We start from the raw sequence: 27023 nt of genomic DNA on the forward strand, positions 1-27023 counted from the left end.
TTGATCATATTTGTAAAAGTATAGACTAAAAATAGAGGGAATTCGCAGCCGAACAATACATTCTTAGTAAATGATGATAATTTGCTGCTTTTAAACACTAGATTGCACTAAAAGTACGATTCTGTGTTTTCCTGACAGGAATGTTGATCAAGGAACTTGTCTCGTGTGTTCAAAGGCTGTCTAATGCACTAATGCAGTTGTAGGAGAGGTCGTGTAGGTTGCTCAAGCCTGCAGGTATGCGTGCGTTTACCGGAGACGGGTTTGTAATTACCTGACTTGTAGAAGAACAACGTTCGAGAGAAAGAGAGAGAGAGAGAGAGAGAGAGAGAGAGAGAGAGAGAGCGGGATCGATGGAGGCGGGTCACAGCGGAGCAGCATCTCTCTTTCAGCTCTGTTCGTCTCGGAGACGCAGTGACGGACATCCCGGAGTTGAGCGCACTGGACTCGTAAGTTCTGTCCTTTTTTTGCATTGTTAAAGCCACTTTTTATCTTCTCTTGAATGAATGTCGGATGTCAGAGATAACATGAGTAGATTGTAATTTAATATGTGAGTATTTATTCGCTTTACTACACTGTAAAAGTGAAAATGTGCAGACATTACCTAAGGGATAACGTTAGGTGTAAAAGCATGGCTTTTAAAAATGACTTTTGCTGGTGTCATCCAACGTAGTCCCTGATTAGTTTATGGTAAATCATATGTTTAAAACCTATTAACTTATACGTTACCACATGAAAACACGTTTAGGTTTACTTGACGGAAATCCCCGCTTTTACATATCAATTTATTTGTTTTATTTAACGTCAGTACTGTAGTATGTTTCATTAATTTGATTAATTAATTTAATTTCAATTTTGATTTATTTGTTAATTCTTGAAATGAATGTGTAAACTGATGACATGTAAAGAGATTTATTTTCATATCTCTATATTTTATGCAGTATATGATGCTGTTACACAACAGATTCACAGCGATAGATACGGTATTCATAGCGTTTTTTAAAGCAGTGTTGACAGTATTTGTGTTAACTTAGTATACATTTTGTTTCTGTTAACAACGTATAATGATTTTTGCTGGAACAAACAAACTAGGAGATGTGTGCTGTCCATGGTGCTGAAATCATATAGACTGTAGCTTTTTCGGACCTTAACTGAGAAGAGTTTCATTGCTTTCCCTCTCATTTTTTTGTTTGTTTTTCAGATAAACATAATGTAGTCAGTCTTGAATAAGTAGATTTCAAGTTTGAAAACTTTTTCATTCCTTCCACTCAACGAAATGGGCATTGCATAATTATTGTCTCACTCTATAAGCACTTATGCCTTAAAGAATGAGAATCTTAGGGAGTAAGACTGTTGAAATGATGCTATGCGGCGATGGAGAATGGAGGACCCACAGAGTGCATGACAGCGGGTCAGTGCTGGTTTGAAGAAATTATAAATAGAGGAAAAAACGCATATCACCACTTGAAGCCATGGGGATACGACACCTCCTGCTTCTTTGGTCTATCTAGACCCACTGTGCGTTCTTGAGCGGCATCCACGGCCAAGCGGAGCAAACCCTCTCCAAAGAGACCCCCCCAAAGTAAAGGAGGTCAACAGCACCGTTGCTCCAACAGTTGCACCCCGACGGATCACACAAGTCCAGGCGCCCATTATCGGTGATCATGACACCTGTCTCGGCTACTACGATGTGAGCGGTCAGTTCGATAAAGAGTTCTCCTGCAACAACACCGATCACCGTACTGCTGCGGGAGCTGCTTCCTGCGCTTCTGCTGTCCCGTGAAAGCCAAACGAGTGGATCAGAGAGTCTGTACCAACTACAACACCCCCGACTGGATCAAAACCCAACCACCCTCACCCGCACCCACAGGGGACACGTACGACCCAGCGCTGGACCAGACCAAACACCACCGTCTACATCACCTGTTGGGGTCATCACCCTCATTATCATCCTGGGGATTTCTGCCAAAGTGGCCTATGATAAAGCCACCAGACCAACCTCAAGAAATGAATGTCCAGAGGTAAGCCCAAGAGATGTGTTTGGAAATGCTAGCTTTTGGTTAATGCATAGTGCGTGATGTAGTGGTTGTATAGAAGTGAAGTAGTCTGGTTCAACCATCCCAGGGCTGGTAACCAAAGTGTGTACTATGCAAAAATGTGCAGTTTTTATATAAGAAGGATAGTTGACCTAATATTTAAAATTCTGTAATCATTAACCTCCAATGGGGTCCATTTTTGTTGGGAATTTTTGGGTGAACAGACCCCTTAAGAAGCTATTCTACCTTAGTGCATGTGAAAGTGCATAAGATACTTAGGCAAATTTACAGTGCTAAATGTGGCGTATGGATAACCATTAACAGGGTTGATTCATATCACCACTCAAGAAAGAGAACCGAACCTGTACTGTTAGTCATTTTGGGTGATTGTGTTTGCCCCAAAAATTTGCCCATTAACTCACAATTACTTTCACAAAATCTGAAATTATGAGGATATAGCCATCCAAAATATGAAAAGGCTGTATTTTTTTCTATTAGCATTTCAAATCAATTTATTAAGATAAAAGTGGAAAGAAATTCAGATAAACACATAATGTTTTAGAGACACTTTACGTCTTATACACCAAAAACTGTTTGAAGAACACAGACTGTGTGTAAAAATTGGAGTGATTTGTCATTTTTAGTGAATAAGGCTGAATGAAGAAACCAGAAATGAACGAGACCTTGTAACACATTTCATTTATAACATACAGTACATAAACTAGAACGTAATGAAAGCTTTTGTGGTCTTGATCACAAAATAAGTTCTGGGTTCTGGGTTAAGATGGAATATTAATAGTTAATTGCATACTGTATCAAATCTAGGACTCATCTGCGTCTAGGAGGGATTGATTCTGAATTTCATTAGTCTTGTGCTGAGATAAAGGTCAACAGGAAACCATCGTAGTAGAAGGAACTAGGTCTTCATGGCGCAGTTTGTCAATAAAACAGATTTATATTACTCAGGTTTGTCAGTGTCAAAAATAGAGAAAGGTTTCTTTGGTTTTGAAGGTAAAAAAAATATGCTATTGCTTATTCATTTAATTTCGGCAAAGGAAATGTTGAATTTTCATAGTAAATATTACATAACAGTGACTTTATAGCCATTTTAGCCAGTCACCCGGCAAGGCAAAGTCGTTCATGTGCAGAGCTGTTGAGAGTATAAAGATGGCACATTGCTCTTCTCTTATCGAACTGATCCATGCTGCAAATATGAGTCAAGCTCAGGCAGTATGATAAGAATTGCGCTCACAATGAGGTTTATTGGATTTGTGAAGAAACGAATTACATTCTGTACAGCCAGTTGACACTCGTGATTGGCATACCAACAAATTTACAATCTGTTGTTATTTACTCATGGCATTTCAATGGAACTTTCTTTCTTCACTGGAAACCAAAGCAAAAGTGACCAAGGGCTGATGATGAGCCCAAAGAAAACACCATTAAAGAAGTCCATTGGACTTAAGGCTGGAAATCTGAACAGATTTTAAAACGCTATCTTACACTTATGTAAATGGATACAGAGAAAAACTGGCTATCGTACACTGCACGACTAAGGATCACACACTACCAGACTTTAAAGTCTCTGATAAGTATGAGTCAGTCATTTATTGCATTTATTGTGTTGATTTTTACATTTAGAGGCCCTGACTATTCATATATTTCCCTGAACTGATATTGAACATTTCTCAGAGGGTTTTGGGGTTAAACTCCCATTTTAGATCGGTCTTGTTCTCGATCAATACTTGCCCCATAAAAAATAAAAATAAAATAAAATATCCCTGCTGCTCACTGTCTCACAGGGAGATGCCAGTGAAGTTTCATACTACAGTGTGAGCTGTGAGGGTACAGAATGTTCCAGAACATTTGTTTTAACATTTCCACCCTTTAAATCCGCTCGGCTTCATTTAGGCTGTGTGTAGAGGGTGGTAATTTCCACCAAAATACAGTTAAATATATTATGAGTGTGTTTACCCAGAGGCTCAGAAGTGTAGTGAAACCACTCCGAGCTGGAAGGCTCTTGATGTGTTTTGTGTGTTTGAAGAGCACAGGCGCATGAAATGCGGTTTCTCTGAGGAGAACGTCTGTATGACTGGAGATGAGGCCTCGGTCAATGAGGGACAAGATCTGCCCTCACGCCTCTCTGGCTGATTCATTATGAATCGATTACAAGGACACTAGAGTTTTTGTAAGTAGTGCACTATGGCTTGGTTGTGGTTTGACCTCATGATCTATAGTTATACTTGAGACTGATGACAAAGTGAGGACTAAAGAATTTTAATTACCTCATACTGGGTAAAAAATGGATTAGCTCAAATGGATCATGGGTTGTAATTCATGCTCATGTAACTTATGACTCATTTGTGCCAACAAAGAGCCCCAGTACTATTGTGTTACATAATTACATTTTTCAAAGCTTATTTGGGTGAAAGTCTTATTAAAAGTAATTAAAAGTTATATATTTATTCAAATGAAAATGTATAAAAAAGAATATGTATTAATGCCTACATAAGAAAAGAAAAGGCACCATTATTTTTACCCCCCCCCCCCTTATGTGATAAATTCCCTATTATTTTAATTATAAAGTAATGTATAATATAAAGTGTTTGATATTATTGTATAATTGTTATATGGCATTTTATGTTAATTTTAATATTAAATAAACATACATATTGTGTCTAAAAAAGATTTTATTTGGGTGCTTAATTGTCTTAAAAATAATCAAAATCTTAACTCTTACAGCTCCTAGAAACATGTTTTTTATTTGGCCAATATATATATATATATATATATATTATAATTCTCGAGTGAGATATGACCTGTAATTTTCTTTAATGAGATTCACCCACTTTAAGCAGCTTACTTTCCTTTTTTGGCTACTGGCCAAAATCTAAGCTATCTTAAACACAAACATATCTGTCAATTCAACAACAAGCCTGTAATTCTTTTAACTATTTTCTCTGCATCACAGTGACATGACATATGAGGAGTTTGATTATAATACTGTCTAATTATCTGGTGCTGATGACATAATCAGGAATGTGATTGGGCAAGCAGCTGCAGTCTTGTCCGATCGCATCTTCCCTGTGTGTTGAGTCCAACTCTCAGCTACCCAGAAACCCCTGCTGTGTCTCAGCGTGTTGTCTCTCTTTGTTTAAATATTGATGCCGCTGTGCTGTCTTAGACACCTGCTGAAATGGCCAGGGAATGATCAGCCTGTGGGAGAAAACATCAGAATCGAGAAAAGTCCTTGAGAGAAATTCAGCAGTCAGGGAATAAGGCAGAAAGAACATGACTTTGCAAAAAAATAAAAAAATAAAATCTAAATGAAAGTTTAGACATAATGAGTGCTGGTGCCATGAATATGTGATGCTATATGTGTACAACTATATTTTATAACTAAGAGACAAAATTGTGATGGAATGTGTGTAAAAAAAAATAAAAAACAAAAAAATACATACACATCAGACCTATATATGTATATATATACATACACACACACACAAACACACACACACACACACACATGTAGCAGTAAATTTATAAGATATTGACACAAGTTTGAATCCACCTGAAGCCAAACTTGTTCTCCTCCCTTTTCACATCACATATCACATCGGAATGGTATGAATTTTCAATAAAAATTAAGCACATATGCTAAAAGTGGAAAATAAAGTGCCTCATGGGTGTTTACCCTGTAGGATCAGGAGTAAGTGTAGGGAGGGCCTTACTGGTCATGAGCCTTACATGAAATCATGAGCAAAGCAAACAGTTCATGCAAGGTTTTACAAATGATGCTCTTCATGTTTCATGAATGAGGCTTGATGTGTCTGAGTTTGTGTTCCTCTAAGCATTATGGTCAAAGATCTTTTTGTCAACTTTAATCGTAGGCTTCATTGATCTGAGCTTATGCACCTTGGTTTTGGAATGAATAAATCATTATTTGTGGAAAATTTTCATTCCAAAAATGAGTTAAATAAGCTCAGATCGATGAGGCCTACGATAAATCAGTTCCAAAAAGGAATATAAAACCTTTGCTAAGTGATGGAAAACAAGTTGATAAAAACATTGAATCCAAGAATATGTAATGGCAATTTTATTTTAAATATTTTTTTATTTATTTTCTTGACTGGAAACATAAAAAGGTGGGAAAATAATCCTAAAACGTAAAAAAAAATATCAAATATGTTTTACAATGTGAGCTGTCATAGCGTGTGATCATTTTCAGATAAAAAGAAAATCCTCTCTGGCTCAAAATGACCCAAACATACAGGTACATCTCAATAAATTAGAATGTCATGGAAAACTTTCAGTAATTCGACTTAAATTATTAAACTTGTGTATTAAATAAATTCAGTGCACACAGACTGAAGTAGTTTTAAGTCTTTGGTTATTTTAATTGTGATGATTTTTGCTCACTTTTAACAAAAACCCACCAATTCACTATGTCAACAAATTAGAATACTTCATAAAACCAATAATAATAATAAAAAAGTTAGAGAATTATTGACCTTCTGGAAAGTATGTTAATTTACACATGTACTCAATACTTGGTAGAGGCTCCTTTTGCTTTAATTACTGCCTCAGTTCAGCGCGGCATGGAGGTGATCAGTTTGTGGCACTGCTGAGGTGGTCTGGAAGTCCAGGTTTCTTTGACAGTGGCCTTCAGCTCATCTGCATTGTTTGGTCTCTTGTTTCACATTTTCTTTTGACAATAGACCATAGATTCTCTCTGGGGTTCAGGTCTGGTGAGTTTGCTGACCAGTCAAGCACACCAACACCATGGTCATTTAACCAACTTTTGGTGATTTTGGCAGTGTGGGCAGGTGCCAAATCTTCAAAAAGCTGGTCAGTAGAAGGAAGCATGAAGTGCTCCAAATTTTCTTGGTAAACGGGTGCGGTGACTTTGGTTTACAAAAAATACAATGGACCAATACCAGCAGATGACATTGCACCCCAAATCACAGACTGTGGAAACTTATCACTGGACTTCAAACAACTTGGGCTATGAGCTTCTCCACCCTTCCTCCAGACTCTAGGACATTGGTTTCCAAATGAAATACAAAACTTGCTCTCATCTGAAAAGAGGACTTTGGACCACTGGGCAATAGTCCAGTTCTTCTTCTCCTTAGCCCAGGTGAGACGCCTCTGACGTTGTCTGTGGTTCAGGAGTGGCTTAACAAGAGGAATATGACAACTGTAGCCAAATCCCTATACATGTCTTTATGCCTTGACCCCAGCCTTAGTCCATTCCTTGTGAAGTTCACTCAAATTCTTGAATTGACTTTGCTTGACAATCCTCATAAGGCTGTGGATCTCTTGGTTGGTTGTGCATCTTTTTCTTCCACACTTTTTCCTTCCACTCAACTGTCTGTTAACATGCTTGGATACAGCACTCTGTGAACAGCAAGCTTCCTTGGCAATTAATGTTTGTGGGTTACCTTCCTTGTGAAGGGTATCAATGATTGTCTTGTGGACAACTGTCAGTAGTCTTCCCATGATTGTGTAGCCTGGCTAAAAGGTTAGTTAGATTTTGATATATATATATATATATATATATATATATATATATATATATATATATATATATATATATATATATATATATATATATATATATATATCAAAATCTAACTAACCTTTTAAAGATTAAAGCTGAAAACATCATGCAACAGTGCTAGGAGGCCAAACTAAATCCTCTCCATCCGCTCTCGCACTTGTTGACCCGAGAGCGTTTTAAACCATTGACATTCCGTGGAAACTCAAACACAGTAGCTTTTTTTTTTAGAACAGAATACCTATTGTGTCCAGTGAAAAGCACTCTGGGAGTTTTCAATCCTGCCAATCAGATTGCCCGGAGCCGGTTTGCCGGTAAAGCTAAAGCTTTATGCTTTATAACCTGACAGCCATGTGTGAGCAGTTTGAGTGGAACACAAGATTAGCTCAGCGAAAAGCCATGGTTTGAATAACAGTACATTTCAAGCCCCCCTGAGACATGCGAGGTCTGTGAGAGCCGCTTGTGAAAGGTGGAAGAGGTTAAAAGAGATGGCTGCTGTTTTCAGCACATGCAGATTCAGTGGTGACCTTCAGCAGGACAGAGAGGCCGCAGTCTGAAAGCCTCCGCGGGTGATCCGAGCGCCTCGTATTGATCAGTCTCCTCGGGAACACGCGCCGATGCAATCCGAGCGTGCGCTGACATACGACCAGGACTTTTTACCCAGACACGCCACTCTGTCACAGCCGTTCTCCATTTCACTGCTTTGGAAATAAACTAGTCCTCTGATTGACCCATTTTGCACATATTTGAACTGATGCTAATAAACAATAGCAAGCATCAACAGTCCAAAGTGGTTCTAAAGCATGTTCTGCTGTAACATTTGAGCCTGTTCACACCAAGAAATATAAATGCAACTATAACAACAATATTATCATCCACACCAATGGATACTAATGCTCTGTCGCCTCGGTTTATTATAAGTTAGCTACTGTTTTGTTGTCTGCCACTTTAAATGTTTGTGCTCTTTAAAGCCAGGCGGATTCTAATTGGTTGTCGGTGCTTTTATCAAATTTCAAATGGAAAGAATCTTTCTGAAACTTATTCCAACAATATCGGTCTTCTATATTGTTATCATTATACTTGTGAATGATTTTTAAGACTTTATAGTTATCATTTTTGGTGCGAATGGGCCTGAAGTCACTTTGAATGAAAGTTTCTGCAAAATGTATTCATGCAGGTAAATGTTATTTTGTTAGTTCACAAGTAATTTTTTCTTTCCTTGAATGCATCATTACTTGAATCACTGGTCATTTTACATGCATTTTAAACACAACCAGAGTTTGAATAAGTGAGACAGTGTGTTTAATTCGAGCTGTAGCGACATCAGGTCTCTTAAGCGGCCGTATGTTTAACTATTCAACCCAATTCAGGTGTGGAATGAGGAAAATTGGCCTCGATTTGTTGGGAATCGGTGCTCGTCCATCCCCAGAGGCTGCATCAGGGGGTTGGTGAGGATGTAATTAACTCACACTGATGTTTAGATGTGTCTTTAGAGCAAACAGGATAGCACTTAGGCACAAATTACCACTAGCATCATCTTGCATGTTTTAAAACCAGACGACTGAATGACTTTTGATGAGGATCTGCAGAGACAGAAAAGGTTAAATGTGTGACATTAGGACATGCACAATACATTTATCCTATTCATTTATCCATCTATTTTAGTCAGGTTTGTGTGTGTGAGAAATATAATTTTATTATTATTATTATTGTCATCATTTGTTATTTGTAGCTATAATAAATAACCACAAAAAATGAATAAATTAATAAAATAACATTTATTTAAGTTAATTTAATATTCAATAAATTATTGATTAATTTTTATTTATAAGATATATATATATATATATATATATATATATATATAAATGACAGTTGTAGTGAGGCTCTTAAAATGTAAACAATGCCATGCACAGAACTGTAAAATTGTGGAACTCTTTGATTCTTAAAGCTGCGGTAGGGAACTTTTGACGCTCTAGCGGTTAATAAACAGAACTGCTTGCGTCTTGCGGAAGAACATCATAGCCGGAACTACTTCTCTCTGTTTATGTCTATGAAGAATCACAAAGGTACTGGGTTACTCCGCCGCGGTACCCACGAAGCAATCTAAAATAGTCCGCATATAAACACTTATTATAGGTGCACCCTAGTGATTCAGGACAAGCCAAAAACACGGATTGGAAAATGGATTCATGGTGTACTCGCTTATTATATACATTTTTCTACATTTTGAACACAAACAAAGTTACGGACCGAAGCTCTGATTGGTTGATTTCTTACCGGGAGCGGTCCATAACTGCAAATGGCAATAGGACCACTGGGAGGAGCCGGAGGAGCTTGATTTTTTCACAGATTATCTGTCTCATATTCTATTGTCAGGACATAATGACAGGTTTAACAAATATGTAAAAGATATATATTTACAAAAGTTACCTACTGCAGCTTTAACCACTTATGCCGCGTTTCCACCGCAGGAACTTTACCCAGGAACTAGGGACTTTGGCCTGGTACTTGGTGTGTTTCCACCGCAGGAACCAGGAACTAAATAAAGTTCCGAGTAAAATAATCCCCCTCAGAATGCCCCTCATGTGCTGCTGGCTTTGATTTCTCTTTAGTGGTTAAACATAAAATATAATTCATTTTGGGTAAATCTAACAGGTTATCTTTGGTCTGTATTCAATTTATCTATATGTTAAAATGAAAATAAAAAAAGGCAAATTTATATAATATTTCGTTTCATTGTAATGGCTGTATATATACATATCCCTAAGTACATTTCTGCAGTTGTTATTATGTTTAAATGAAAACGAAAGGAGGCAGTTGTATTTTATATTCTATTTTGTTTTATTGTAAAATATACAGAGAGGGAAATTGCAGTAGCTAAGGCGAGCTGACTGAAGTTATCAAGTACGCTGAAGTTTGCAGTATTACCGGATTCGCGTCGTCGCGGACATCACACTCCCGAGTCGAATGCACAAAGTCCGGACTACAGAGGATGCACGTCCAAAATCAGCGTACTTTGTATTGAGAAACGCGTGCAGACCTACGTCAGCAGACTATCTACCTAATCTTTGCGGTACTTTACACCACGGTGGAAACACAGGAAATCTCCAAGTGTATTCAGTTAAAATTTCTGGAAATGTAAATTTTACTGTTTTAATACAATTTATTTCCCCCACAATTTAAATTATGATAATTTTTTTTTATTTACAAAAAATAAATAAATAATTAAATATAAATAAATACATTTAACAGTAATTTGAAATGTCCCTTTAGATCTGTTACTTTTTAAACTTATGCTTACTGTTTAATTTGTACAGTATTTTACCATTAAAATTACGATCGTTAAGATAATATATTAAATAAATAAATAATAATAATAAAAAAAAAACTTCCCACTTATTCATGAGGGTTTAAAAACAGAAATGTGAAGCTCAAAGTTTTCAAAAGCATGATTATTTAGTGACTGTTTGTGTTGTTGTTGACCTGTAAAGTTTTTAAAATTATCTTCTTTAGTTTGTGGGGGTCATGAAAGTTAAGGCAAGGCAAGTTTATTTATTTAGCACATTTCGTACACAGTGGTTATTCAAAGTGCTATACATGAAAGTCAATTTACTTTCTGTTTAAATTACTGCTGTTCACCAGTTTGTCATGGCTCATGACACTAAAGCTGAATGACTGAATATAACTTAATACAGAAAAGACTGTTGCATGATTATTTCACAGTATTATAACAGTATACTTTTACTATGAATATTTTACTGTAACCGCTGTAACTGTAATTGTTTTTTTTGTTTTTTTGTTTTGTGTGTTTACTTTACATAGCTAATGCTGTCAAGCTAAACATCATAAGTTATTGAACCTGGTGCATTGTTGTATTCTTCAGTATGCTGGTTAGCTGGTGCAACTCTTACCTGTGATGGGATGCATAAAGTTAAACTTTTCGAAATCTCTAAGGGAATGAACGTGATGTGTAAAAACTACAGTAAAAGAGCAAACTCAAGTAGTTTAATGTAGCCAGGACACAGTCCTGCGGTGCTTGAGCTGAAGAAGGTGGATCGGTAGAGCTGCGCTCAGAGCCTTACAGCCAACTGGGGCAGTGAAACCAGGTCGCCCCCACGTGAGGAGAACTTCTGTTAAAAAAAGGCCTTCTCCTGGAAGGGAAAGACTAATTATACTTCCTTCCAAAGTCACTCTCTCTCTCTCTTTCTTTCTATCTGTCTCTGTGGCGCGCTCAGAGATGTGGACCGCGAGGCAGAGCGAATACGCTGACAATGACACAGTTAAGACGCCATTTCAGGCACCTCATGTGAGGAGAGATGGATCCCGCCGCATCCATGTGTTCCATAAGAACTCATGGTCCAACCTGGTTCAACCTTTTTTCTGCTTCTGAATGAATGTTTATTCATCAAAGGAATCTTTAGGATGGCCATGGCACTCGTTCAGATTTTAAAGTTTCCTTTTACAAACCTTTGACCAGAGAGCACCTTGCCTTGACCTTACAGTCTCCCAGAGATGCACTTTCTACTATTGGACTTTGCTTGAAAACGTTTATTCTTGTTTATGGCACATCATCTGGTTCTAATAGGCATCAAAGTTGTTGAAATGACTTGTGCACTAAACTCAAAGTCTTATGAAGCAGAGTTATTGTAGTTAACTAAAACAGAAACTAAAATTAAAACCAAAAAGATCATTACTTATAATAATACCAAAATAAACATGAATACAAACTATTCAGACAAACAGTAAAAAAGTTCATTGATTTATTTAAATAAATTAACAAATAATAAAGTTGTTTAAAGTATTTTTAACATTTTTAATTGAACAATATTTTACTGTAAAATTACATGAAATGCCCAATTAGATTTATTACAGTTCTACACCATGTATAGTTAGGACATTTACCATGAATTGATTAATAATTTACAGGGCTTATATATATATATATATATATATATATATATATATATATATATACCAATATGATTTTTACCGATTAAGGCAACACTATACCAAAATTAAAAGATCATCTGCAGTTAAAAAGTTTTACATTATATAGTTGTTTATAAGAAGACTTGTTCTTTTTCACGTACAAAAGCTGTACATTTATAAGTGTTTTGCTGTAAATTATATTTAGGGAACCATGACATTTTTTGCCGTCTTTACCATTAAAATTAAGATCATTTTACAGCTTTGAGATCTCATTCACACATTTACTTATTCATCCTTTTTAGCCACCAACTTTTTTGGTCACCATTTGTTTTTAAGCACTTTTACAAAGTTAATCTGGAAGTAAAAAAGTTTGCCGTTAAGAAGAAGCCTCCACTCCGAAAACTGCATTAGTGAGAAAACACTATTAACTCCAGCCAACAGAATCTCAGATTGCTGCTGCGCAGAAAATCCATGAGGCAGTTGGGTCTCGAGTCAGAAAGCATGTCCTTCAGGCCAAAGAGCAAAAACATTAATAGAATCTGAATCCCATTAGGCTGGTTTGGGTGGGGTGTTGCTCTAACGCCATGTCGCGGAGAAACATTGATTAATGGCTTTTGTTTGCTGCTGTAGAGCTCGCAGGCCTGAGGTCCTAAAAACCTGAGAGACTAAACTTGCTTATTATAACACAAAGCGCAATTAAAGTTGTGTATGGGTGTGAAAGAGAGAAAAGGATTGCTGGTTGCGAGAGGCAAGAACCTCCACAAATTGGAAAAAAGAAACAATCTCCTAAACGGGGCAAATTGGTTAAACCTCTTGGGGGCTGGTGTGTTTGTATCTTTAAACTGGATGAAACACTAAACAAGGATTTATTTCAAAGCAGAGCTGAATTTGCATGGTGTTTTTATTTATTTATTTTTTTTTTTGGAGAGCAGTGAAATGATCTTCTACTTTTTTTATTTTTTTTCCACAGAGCACTGGCAGACATTTTGAGACAGCAGGGGCCCGTTCCCGTGTCACAGTACGAGCATGAAAACATCGCGGCTATAGACACCTCACCCAAAGAGAACACACCTGTACGAACGTCCAAGAACCACTACACACCGGTGCACAACAAAAACAACCACGGTAGGTGCCACCACTTCTGCGTTATCGGTGAAAATGCCTACTTAGATGTAGTATGGTATTAAATTGTGAAAACAAATTGTGTGTTTTTTTTTTCAATTCAATTCAATTCAAGTTTATTTGTATAGCACTTTTTACAATACGAATCGTTACAAAGCAACTTCACAGAAAATTATGTTTCTACAATATTTAAAAACATATTTAGTTCTGTTTCTATTCCATAATTATGGAAAGCATTTTGGAATATTCCAAACATTTTAAATAAGTTACCATGGCAACAGGTTAAATATTTAAAGTTAAGAAAATTAGCATTCTTTTTGTAAAATAGGGAAATGGAGTTGGTGAGCTGATGATAGGCTATTAATAAAAAAATAAAATGTTAAGTTAACCCTCTAAGTGCCAAAGTCGCAATATTGCGACCAGACGTCATACTTAATCAAATATTTACATTTATTCATTTAGCTGACACTTTTATCCAAAGCGACTTACAATTGCTATATATGTCAGAGGTCGCACGCCTCTGGAGCAGCTAGGGGATAAATGTCTTGCTCAGGGACACATCGGTGTCTCACAGTGGATTTGAACCCGGGTCTCTCACATCAAAAGCATGTGTCTTATCCTCTGCGCCAACACCACCCCCAAAATAGACTTTAGTTCATAATATGGTGTAATATCTCATTTGTATACCCTACCACTACATGGCAGACAAGGGTTAAATTAAATGAATATAATTGAGGAAATTGTTCAGCTGGATTTGCTATACTGTATGCTTGATTTAGAAAGGCCATAATTTAGTCTGGTGTGTTTTCCGAGTGAAGCACAGCACTGCGTTGATTTAAGTCTGAAATCCACTCTGTCTAGTAGGAGCTTGATTTGGTTTGAATCTCAGCTGGTTCTTGTAAAGGTTGACCCAAATGTGAACACCCTTAAAGGCAGCTATTGTGGACTGTTTGTTATTTTTGCTTGGATGTTTCGGCAGCAAAGACAAAATGTTTAGTTCAAATTGCAGTCACAGTTTATGAAAAATTAATCATAAAATAATCATTAAAATTATATTCACCCTATTGTCAATGTAATGCAACCCACCAGTGTCAGTTGCATCGCTCCACTGCATTCATAAATTCTCTCTCATGGCCTCATGGGATATAAAATGGCAATCAGATTCACATTTCAGAAAATAGCCAGAAGTAGTAGGTCATCCGGGTACTTTTGGGACATCCCCCCCCCAAATACTATTAATACTACTCTTTTGCCTTATTGTTTTTCGCCTACCTTCGCCCTTTCGTGTTTCTATGTTCACCGTGTCTCAGTGCGGCTTGGTTTACAGTAAATGCTGCTCCACACAAACTCCATCTCTGTATGTTGTTTACTGTATAATGTGCATTTGTGTAGAGTAACTTTATGCCATGGCTTTGATTCCCAGGGACCGCGTGAATTGATAAAATGCATAACTGCAGTATGAGTCTTTTGAATAAATGCATCTGCGAAATACATAAATGCAAATATGAAGTTGTATATGCACATGTGTGTGGGTTTATTTGCATCTGTACGCTTGAGGAAACATCTGCCGTGACCCAAACTTCTCCCTCAAACTCTCCCCAACAGCACTTCTTAAGTGCGTTGTTACATATTTTAAAAGCTCAACATCACACTGTTCGCCATACAAGCTAATATCAGAACTCAAATGTGAATGAATTCCCCATGCACACAGAGCGCCGCAGACAAACAGCCATCAAAACACGCTCCTTTGATGCGTCGACATGCTTTCACTGACTCCAGTTCAGTGTTAGCTTCAATGCAGATGTACTGTCTCGCTTGTGTTTGAGCTAATCAGTGCTTTGGCTTGTTGTACATCAATATTAAAATCGCTTGTGAATAAACTAAGCGCAGCTGTATTTGAATGAGGTCAGCTGTTGGGATTCGTGCTGAACATTAGTGTTTGTCTGAGCGAGACGCTAGTTTAAAGTTTACTCAATCACTGCGGCATTCATGACTCAAACCTTTAAAGCCTCATTTAGAAAGTTTGTCCTGTAATTTAATTAAAATAACAGGAAAAAGGCAGTAATGAATGACTGATAAACAAACCCTTTGATGACTTTAATGTCAGATGCTGACTGAATCTGGGTCATTTCTACTAGGGAGTATATTTTCATGTTCCAGTCCTATAAAAATTAGCAAAGAAAGAAAGCATGTTTCTTTGGGAATATTGTTTAAAAGAATAATATTGAAGTGTATATATAAAAACGCATCAAATCCATTTTGATTAATTTGAGTAAAAATGAGTCTTCTTTACCAAGAAAGTGGCAAGATTCAGGAACTGGTGAACATTTAAATGAAGCTTTAATAATAACACAAAACAGCTTGACAGCCCCTCACGGACGACTGCCGTGCACAAACAAAACTAAAACTCAAAATAAAACCCAGACCTGGTCCTCTCTCGTCCTTCACTGTCGTAACTCCTCTTTTATCCTTCTGGATCTCCTCCATGGGACTCGAGACCAGTGAGTGGTGCAGGTGTTGCTCATTTCCAATCACTCCACCGGCCTCGAACTGTTCCCACGGCTCTCGGCCCTGCCCCACTCGTCACATTACACAATATCACTTTCATAATCGAATGTGATTCATCTAATGAACACGATATAGTGTGGCTTGATCCATGGCTCTGTGTATTAAATGCATCTGAATAATTTCTATCTGAAAGCACGTAAGGGAGATTTACCTGTACTATACACATTATCAGTTTTACCGGTACTATACACAAATTAGGATGCCGGATGTATTCAGAGCTCCTACTGTCTAGAGTGCGTGGAATTGGGCACTGTGATTGGCTGTTACTGTTTACAGTGCGTGGAATGGTGTGCTGTGATTGGCTGTTACTGTTTACAGTGCATGGAATTGTGTGCTGTGATTGGTTGAGAGGATATATCGCATTCTGTAAAAAAGGGAGACTGGCATTTGTCGTGGTTTGGGAAAAAGGGGAGAAAATATGACCTAATAACTCTGCGAATATCGCATTTTAAAACATTTTAAATTTACTATTCAATAACAACCAGATAAAATACTGATTTTGGGCAGGAACAATTTTTTTATTAAAAATGGCATTTATCGCGTTTTGAAACCAAACTCTTCATATATATATATATTCATTTATTTTTGTTAGAAACTTTGCAATGTGTTGTGATTTTTGGAAAACTGACTACTGGTTGTTATTAACCAAAACTACGTTGTTGTTGTAGTTTTTTGTAGTTACCCATATATTATTTTTCTGTAGTGGGGTTTAGCCTGTGTTATACTTTCTGCATGACCAATCTGGACGCGTTCACAGACAGAGTGAACGAGGACTACTTGTATTTATACTGCCAAAACATACACTGATGGTCCGCTGCATAACAAACATGTGAACAAACAATTGCCTAGAGTTATTGCAAATCTGGCTGTCGTTATATTGTTTAATTGACGAGTTGTACAGCTTCGAGTAGCAACGGGCTTCTTCACACAGTCTGCGCATGTGCAGTGGTGCTTTTGAAGCCTACTGACCACACATACTTGTCCACGTGGTCACAAAAAATGGGAGGCACGCAGTCGTCCACTCAGAGCCTTGCGCACACTCTCTGATGACGATTTTCACATCACACCTACCACAGCGGTCCCTAGCGGACTCGTGGACACGGAAAATATAACACAGGCTTTAGATGGCCTCATTGATGAGTTTTACAACTAAATTATTAAATATTTCTATGTATTTCCTATAATAGCACATTATCTGATGAATTGTGATTCTGTACATGCTAAACTTATAGCTAAAGGTGGGCTTAAGGTGGGCATCTTTTCCATCTTTATACGTGTGTGTGTGTGTGTGTGTGTGTGTGAAAGAGAGAGAGACTGCATCAGAGGAATGCTGCTGCGTTTGATCTTCTCTCCTCTCCTAAGAGCTAGTGACAAAGTGCTCCTGTGATCCATAAAATGTCTGTTTTGATTGATTAAATGCCTTTAAATAGGGCACACAGTTTTTTAAAAAAGCCTTCAAACTGGAAGATATTTGAATGTTTGTTCATCTGATTAATTGGATGAAAGAAATTCAATCTCTTTGGACTCTCTTATTGATTCCCCATGTGGAGATTTGCTTTCACTCCTCTGGTTGTCCTTCTCTTCGTCTGGTTGACCTCTGTGACCTCAGCTCCTTCAGTCACTCTCCTCTGGGTTAGTGCTGTTATTATATATATATATATATATTAGGGCTGTCAAAAATAGCGCGTTAACGACGTTAATTAGTTGTTTGTCATTAATTACGTCAATTTTTTTAACGCATTTCACGCAAGCGCAGTGTGACAAATTATTCAGGTCAGGAAAGTCTCGTCGATCTCTGAATTCTCAAGATAGTAAAAAACAGCGGCGAGTGCCGCGACAAAAACACCGATCACTTAGTTTGATCTAAGTAAATGTTAAACTTTTGAAATTCAGAAAAAAAGAACCACATATTGATGAATCAATACATGAAAATTATGTATCTGTGTCCTGTTATTTATCTTTTGGTATGCATTTCGGAAAAAAATGGTTAGGATTCAGGTGTAATTGCAAATAGTGATTAATCTTGATTAATCCACTGAAAATTCTGATTAATTTGATTAAAAATTTTAATCATTTGACAGCCCTAATATATATATATTTTACATTTCTTAAATTACAATTACTATATATGTCAGAGGTCGCACGCCTCTGGAGCAACTAGGGGTTAAGTGTCTTGCTCAGGGACACATTGGTGTCTCACAGTGGATTCAAACCCGGGTCTCTCACACCAAAGGCATGTGTCTTATCCTCTGCGCCAACACCACCCCTTATATATATACTTTCAAACAAACCAAAATCTCTATTTTCAAGCCATTATGCAGTTGTATTGCATGTGTTTTTGTTGCTCAACTAGGGGAAAATGTTATTATTAATGCCAAGGTATATAAACTGAATTAGGCTTTTGTATTTGTACTCCTTTTCTGACCCCTAGCTGAGTTAAAATTGCTTTTTAATGGTGGAAAGTCATGCTGTATTAGATTTCCTTTCTCCCTCTGTGCGTTGCATGATATGGTCCGAGGCCTCGTGTTCACTGATTTAAAGCGTATAATTATCCCTGTTGTGAGCGCATTACATGCTTATTTAAAATAGTGTTTTGCGACTGACTTGATTCCAGGAATCACTGAATGAAGTTTTATTTATGGTCGCAGTTACTCTGCAAATGGTATATTAGCTGACAGGATTGTTTTAGTCACACTGTTTTCACTTTTTAGCAAATCACAGCAGAGGTAATTTGCATACAGGCATAGAAATCTGAAAGAAGTAGTAAAAAAGAAAAGCATTACATTAGCTGCCCAAAAGGTCATGGGTTCCATTCCCAAAGAACACAAATACTGGTACAGCCTACAGCCTGAATGCACTGTAGGTTGCTTTTAATAAAAGTGTTTGCTAAATGCATGAATGTAATAATCCATAATATTGCTTTCTCTGGTGAAAACATTGTCTTGACTAAATCAGAAGAGAAATCTGCCCAGATCAAGCACTGTTTACAAGCAGAAACACTCCAAAACAGCTCAATGTGCACAATTTAATGTGATAAAACAAAAGGAGATTGACTTTTTCACTGGAGGAAGTGTTATTATGCATTATGGAAGCTTAAATTATTGAAGCTAAAAAATGTCTTGATGGATTTGTTTACAAACATAGTTTTTCACTTAATGAGTCATTAACTGGGGCAAACGTTCAACTATTCCTTTAAAGGTACAGTAGCAGGAATAACAAAGTCTGTTGGAAAATGGTCATGAAATGCTAAATTATGAAGTTTTTGGTGCTGGCTTTATTAATGGAAACCAGATTAGAAAATTAGATGGTAAAATTTTGGGATTTGGCCTCTTTAACCTTGCTTCAGGCTCTTTAAACCAGGACATGAAGATTTGATGCACGTCAGGAGCTAAATTGAAGCAGATCTCTCAGATTAAACATTAGCATGCATATCCATTCAGTTTTACTCAGTTTGATTAGACAATACGGTTCAACGAGGTCTTGTTTTAATAAAAGATAGTCATCAAATATTAACTTTCATCATGCAGCAATGTACCAAAATCTGATCTGATGGACAGATCAGCCACTGTGAGGAAAATATAAAGAGAGAGTAAGAGAAATGAAGATGGCAAACGGTCCCATCTGCTGTTCTCATTACGGTTTTCCTAATGCAGTCTTATCTCTGGTTTCGAGTGTTCCCGGTTCATCTTTAGTCCCGTGCCTTTGATTTCATACAGAAAGGGACACATGAGAACGAATTGTCCACACAGACCTGTGATTCCTTACATCTGAATGAAATATCTAGCATGCTTAATCCCGAGTATTTAGTCGAAATCTGAGAACCATCTTATTTGTATCCATTTTTTAGTTCTGCGACAATGTTTTAAAGATAAAATTGTGGGAATTATTATAATACTGAAACAAAGCATATGGTGGCTACCATATTAAGAGCACTGTATATTTTTGTGTGCCAAAAAAAACACAAAATGGGAATACAGGGCTCAAAATGAGAGACCGCCAAACAAAAGAGGACATTTTTGACACCTCTAGAGACTGATTCTCTCTCTCGTTTGCTGTTAGTATTGACCGTAATCTCTGTTCCAGCTCAAATCTTCACCAAGAAATGTCTCAACACAATTGCACAGCATGCAATTGATTTATGGAGCAATAACATGTCTGTGCATCTCTCTTTATGTGCGTGTGTCTTTCGGTTTTCTTTTGATTTGAGAAAAACACTTTCCAGAGTGACTTTCCTGTTATGAGGAGCACTTTTCACCAGCTTTGAGAATTCTGATTCATTTTAGTGATTTGGTTCATTCAAGTGGTTCATTTGAATCAGTTATTCATCTATTTAAACCATCATAACATTGATGATTGTAAAACTTGACATGTTAAATAGAAATTTGAACAGTTTATTAAACAGGAATAATTTTAAAATTTGCATACGTGTTTTATGTTGTGTGTTATATTTGATACATTGGGCTTTTATAATACAGGCTCAAACTGAGCAAAATGTGCAATTTGATGTAGAGGCTGATATTCATCTGGCCAAAAATAAGATGCAATCCTTATAGCTTGTAACGTATATCAAAGAAGCCAAGATCATCATAACAGAAACTACATGCATAAAATGATATAAATATCAGTCATCACTCTATATCTCCCAATAATTGGTCTTAGTAAGATGGTAAATGCTGAGTTTTATGATCAGAGCTTTGAGAGATAGAAAACCTTCCCCAAAAGTCTGAAATATGATCTTCCTAAAAATGATGAATGGATAGTCAAGTGAATGCTAAGTTGCTTCAGGCCGGTAAGTGTCCATATTTACTTTCTAAAAATTAGTAAACAATTCACAGCAAAAAGACAACTTTATATATATCCTTTTTTTTTACCCAATTAAATTGAAAGGACTTTTACTTGCCAAAAAGTATGAACTATCAATTAGATGACAGAAGGCATTTAGTAGATTTTCACCAAATCTTTGATCATGTGTATCATTTAGAGACCTTAGAAATTTGGGTATTAAATATGATACAGTAGGCTTTATAACAGTGATGTTGGCAACCTATGGGACGGGATAATCACTGGCATTTCGAGCAATAAGGAAAACTGTATAATGACGTACAGTTTAAGGTAATAACTTCTCATAGTCACACAGCCTGTTAGGAGCTATAAATATTATTAAAGTGTGAGAATTAACTTGCATGGATGCACGTGCAAACACTGCACATACTAAGCGCTTCAGATCAAAGCCTCGGTCTAACAGCGCTCGTCAATGTCAAAATGACTGAGACGGCCAATCAGATCAAAGTAGGCGGGGTTTACTGTTCACAGAAGCAGAGCGTGAAGCGTCAGTTTAACATTAAAGAGAGTGAGATAAGATGAAGCTGCAAATCATTTAACATTAGTCAACTTTTAATAATACTTTTTGCCATAGAAATGTTAATTGACCTAAAGTTATATCCAGTGATGAACATTTTTCTCAAATATGGCCATTTTGAGAGAAAGAAAATGGGGGGAGGGGGTAAATTGTCTGCGTCTGTCTCTCTCTGCAGACCATGAAGTGATTTTGCCCTCTTGTTGTTGAGAAATATAATGTAGCGATTCAGTATCGATTCAGTATTCAGTAAAAGTAGCGTGACAACACTGATAAGTTTATGAGCTTCTGAATGTTACTTTTTGCACAGCACAATCTCAGATCCTTGTGTGTGTGTGTGTGTCTGGGTGTGTGTGTGTGTGTGTGCACGTGCATCAATTAAAGCAGTGCATAAATGTTGATTAAACTGAACAGTTTTAATGCATTTGGCCTTGTCAGACTCACACATGGCACACTGTGTATCTGATCTTCTTTTTTTTTTTATTGTAAAAAATATTCAGAAAATATTTGCATCAAATAGTTTTTTATCATATAATTAAAAATGGTGTATGTACCGTTTAAATACAGAATTCATTCGGGGTGGGGGAAGGCTGTGTAGGCGCAGTGGTTAACCAGGAAAATAAAAAATGGCACGTCATGCTGAAAAGGTTGCCGATCCCTGCTTTATAGGGTTTACTTCACTAAAGCTTTATAAAATAGTGACACGTTTTCTAAAAAAGATGAAAGTATTGTCAATTTCATTAACAAAATCTATGACAAAAATTTTCTTTTGCGCATGCTTTTTTCCCTTTACTAAAGGTCATTAAGCGATAACTGTTACTATATCAACATGCAATACTATTGAGAATAAAAGACGAGAATAAGACATTTAAAAAAAAGTTAAACTTTATCAAAATCTTATTATTATTATAGTTGTGAAAAAAATGTGACAGCATATTACGGACTGCTGTACACACCTCTACTATGCGACATTCATGTTTGCGGTTGCCAGATATAAAAAGTTAAAATCCCCCAAACAGAGCTATGTGTACTAGTCCATATTCTATTGATTTATGCTAATTAGTAAAAGTGCAATACTTCTAATGAAATGTAAGAATACATTTATCAAATGAAAACAATCATTGTAATTATAATTTGGAGAAACATATTCATTTTCATAGTTTTTTAACCATTATACTATACAACATGATGAAAAGTTTTCATTAATATAATAAATATGATTTTAAAAAAACGAAAGAAGTGCATTTGACATAGGGATAAGAATTAAGTTAAAAATAGCTGACAGAATGAACACTAGATGAGAGTGACACACAAACCTCTCAACCCTCTCTTCTCATGACCTTGAGGTCAGCAGCTCTGGTCAGGGATGCCATTACTGTCCAATTAGACGGCCAGAGGAAGAAGGTGAAGTTTCCCGGTGTCCTCTAACCCAGCAGGGCTCGAATACGAGATGAGTGTGTGTGTGTGTGTGGTTGTGTGTGTTGTTTTGACCTCTAAAACCTCTCGAGTCCATGAGCAGAACCTCTGTCCCATTAATACTTAATGCAGCACCTTGTCTTGACCTCCGTCTCTGAGCGCCTTTTATCGCTCGCTGGCTGAGATGAGTTCTCAGTAACGCTTGAAATCAAGGCCCTGATGTGATGGATGTGGGGTGTAAAGAGTAGTTCAGGCAAGACACTACAGGCAAAACCAATGGTTATTTATACACTGGTCAATTTGGCTAATAGGCTAATGGAAATTCAACATTAAAAAAAAAACATTTAAGTGTATTGCTTATATATACTTCAATTCAAACGCCTGCTGAAAATTCTGCTTTGAATCACAGTATTAATTTTCATTTTTCGATTTATTCAAATGGAAAACAGGTATTTTAAATAGTTATGATATGTCACAATTTGACTGTTTGTACTGTAAAGAAAACATAAAAGATGCTGTACAAATTCAAGCATTTGTCTAATTACATTTTATCTATTTCAGTCTGTTGATTTAATTTACAATAAAGGATGATTTCTCAAAATGATTTTTTTCTCCTGCAGTGTGTCAAACATCTCCATTTAGCAGCACTTACATACACCAGTCTTTATTCTGAGTGTTTTTATAGAGGTGTTTGTTCATATATCATTCATTTATACTTCACGTCTTTTTAATTTAGTTTTTTGCGGACTTGTAAAATATATTGCAACTGTCATACAATGAAACAGGGCGTCTGACAGGAAATTAAATAAAGTAAAACACAAAACTCCAAGTCCAAAACATTCAAAACCATTTATTGTTAAAAAGATTCAGTTTTTTGGAGTGGTAAAAAGAGACCAAAAATTGCCTCTGAAGCTACTGTTAACTCTAGTCTGCCGGCGAAAGAATAAAGGAATGATTTCATTAAGAACACTTGCTGTGTCTGTCTTTGCAGGGCATTATGGGAAAGAAAACTTCCGCAGTGGGCAAGACATGCACAACTTCATCTCCTCCGGCTTTGTGACGCTCGGCAGGAGCCATCTGAAAGGTAATCACACAACAGCAGAAACACAGATAATAATCAGAAAGGTTTCTTGAGCAGCAAATCATCAAATCAGAGTGATTTCTGAAGATCATGTGACACTGAAGACTGAAGTAATGATGCTGAAAATACAGCTTTGATCACAGAAATAAATTACATTTGAACATATTCACATAGAAAATATAATTTCACAGTTTTACTGTTTTTACTATATTTTTTGATCAAATAAATGTATCCTTATAAGCAGAAGAAACTTAAAAAAAAAACATTGTTAATTGTTCTAAACTTCTGACTAGTAGGGTTTCAAAGCATTTTCTAAATGTTTTTTATTGTTTAAAATTAAGACAAAATGTTTTAGATGTTTTTTTGTAAACATGTTTACTGTTAATGTTTTGAACTACGTTTTAGAAACAAAATAAGTTTAAGTGAAAAAAGTGAAATTTAGATGTATTTAAATGAGACTTAAATGTCCAAAAGTGCCCAAATATTTTTAGGGCCAATTTATCACTACATCATGTTGATTACAAGGATATATTTACATATTATTTATATAAAATTTTTTAAATTATCTTTTATTTTTATCCTTTAATTTTTATTCTTCCCGTTTTATTTTAGGTTTTAAAAAGATATTACGTCAAAATAAAAATAAATATATATAAATTAAATGTACAATTATTATTATTAATTAAAATTATTAAAAATAAAATTCAGTTAGTTTCCAAAAAACATATCAATTTTTTGTTTAATTCCAAGTGTTTATTTTGTTTGCTTGTTTGTTTATTTTTTGAACAAAAGTTTACAAAAGGTTACTTGAAACTAAGCTGAAAGTTGTAGTTTATATTCATACTGAATCATTATTTTTATATTTTCACTCTTTTATTTTACGTTTAATTTAGTTTTAAAACAAAAATGTTTCATTAGTTTTTAATATTTCTATTTAGCTTTCATTTATTTTTATTTCAGTTTTAGTTTGTCATCTCAGTACTTAAGCAATGCGTATTTATTTTAGTAATAATTTCACGTAGTTGCCAAAGAACATTTCTAAATTGTACGCAATTGTACGTATATTTTTTTTTCCAAAAGTTACAAAAAGTTACTCGAAATAAAGCTGAAATAAAATGTAAATGTTGAAAAATTTGTAGTTGTAGTTTTAGTAGTTTTATTGTACAAAAAACAACACTTCTGTGTTGAAAGTGTTAAATTAATTACAGGTCCTTGCACAACGAGTCCGATATTTTCATATACGGTTTTCGTATTCATCATCCAAACCCTGCACACAGTCAGATCTTGCATCAAAACACCTCTCAAAATGCTTACCACTGATGTGAAAAATGCAGAAAATCAAACTTGTTTAAAATTTTGTTGGTGACGACCTAAGGTTTCGGAGGCAGTGTGTAAACTTGATTGACACTACGTGAGGTTATATTTATTTTTTGACGAGAAATTATCCGGCGAAAATTTCGGACTCAGTGTACAAAGACCTTAAGGATGTGCTCCCTTTTCACTCACCTCCAAAAAGAAGTACACGATTAAAAGCCCCCGAATGTCTTTTAGCCATGTTTCATTTGCCGAGTGCGTGTTCTAGAGGGAGATTGAGCTGTTGACAGCTTTCCTAAAGCTAATTAACAGACAGAGGACGCCTGTTGGAAAGAAAGCAGCTGCCAAACGTCTGCGGCCTCGTCTCTGCTCCTCATTGTCTCTCCTGAGTGAATCAGCGCGGCCCACATAATACGGCATAATCAGCACGCCAAGGGCCGATTGTTAACACTACAACAACATAATCCACCCGCTTCCACATTCACGAGCAATAACGTTTAGATTAATGACCGGCCGAGGAATATCGGTGACATCAGTGCGAGTGCCGATGACATCACATGTTATTGTTTTGCTGCGAAATAACCACTTTGGTTTCCTCGGTTAATTAAGGATGTCAGTGTGTTGAATCCTCTATTGATTGAGCTGATTGCACGACGCTGATGGCAGATTTGCGGATGGCGTGTGATTCGGATACAACTGTAAAAGAGGATGAAGTTAATACCCCCACGCACCGCGCTTCCTCAAGGTGAAAGAGTTTAATAAGTTGCTTAAGTATTTTTGCTTATTCAACTTGGCTCAGAAGCCCTGCGGTTCATGCAAATTGGCCTTAATCTTCACCCTGTTTAATTCCACCTGATTGAATTTCTTTACAGATTCTCTCCAGAGGCGATGGAGCTGCTCCTCAAACTCTCAGCTGATTTGAGCTGAGAGCCTGTTCAAGTTGACGTCAAATCAAAAACCGAGCCGCTTTACTTTATTATTGCACCATTCCGCTCTTGTTGTGAATTATTTTTAACGTTTGCCTTTGAAATCGTTCATTAACATGTAAATAACTCTGAAACAACTTTACTTTTGAGCTGGTTATCAGTATATTTATGTTTACCAGTTGCCAAATATCTATTTAGAGAATGTTTATTTTGCATTAAAGCAGTAAGTAGGCATAAATACGTGCTTTTTCAATGATAATATTATTATTGAGATTGAGATTCATGGTAAATACGAAAACAAAATTGAAATCAAACTTTTGGTGGATACAGTATTACAGGTGCATCTCAAAAAATTAGAATATATATATACACACACACACACACATCCATAATTTGATTAAAAAATATATATATATTCTCTAATTTTGTAACAAATTTGGTCTATGACATCTAAGCGTGACGTTTAATACATGCTAAAATGGTAAAAGGCCTGTTTGATGTTGACTTTATACTTGCAGAGGGTGACCCTCTCCGTGTGTTAGCATGAGCTGTGTTAATGTGTGTGTTTGTGTGTGTTTGTGCTTCTGCAGCGCAGCACTCTGTAGATGATCTCGGCCAGATGTCCTGGCAGGGCGACCTGGACGTTCCTCTGTCCTACAGTATGTATTGGGCTTCAACACCACACACACGCTCCTCCTTGACCCTCCTTGACAGGTGA

The 27023-nt window shown here is 36.4% G+C and overlaps 1 pseudogene; it reads left to right on the forward strand.

The window, feature by feature from the left end:
- The first annotated feature begins 1469 nt into the window (after window positions 1-1469).
- On the forward strand, window positions 1470-27023 carry LOC113090287 (protein shisa-6-like; annotated as a pseudogene).

Source organism: Carassius auratus, unplaced genomic scaffold (genome assembly GCF_003368295.1).
Source record: "Carassius auratus strain Wakin unplaced genomic scaffold, ASM336829v1 scaf_tig00054029, whole genome shotgun sequence".
In the NCBI taxonomy this organism is placed as follows: Eukaryota; Metazoa; Chordata; class Actinopteri; order Cypriniformes; family Cyprinidae; genus Carassius; species Carassius auratus.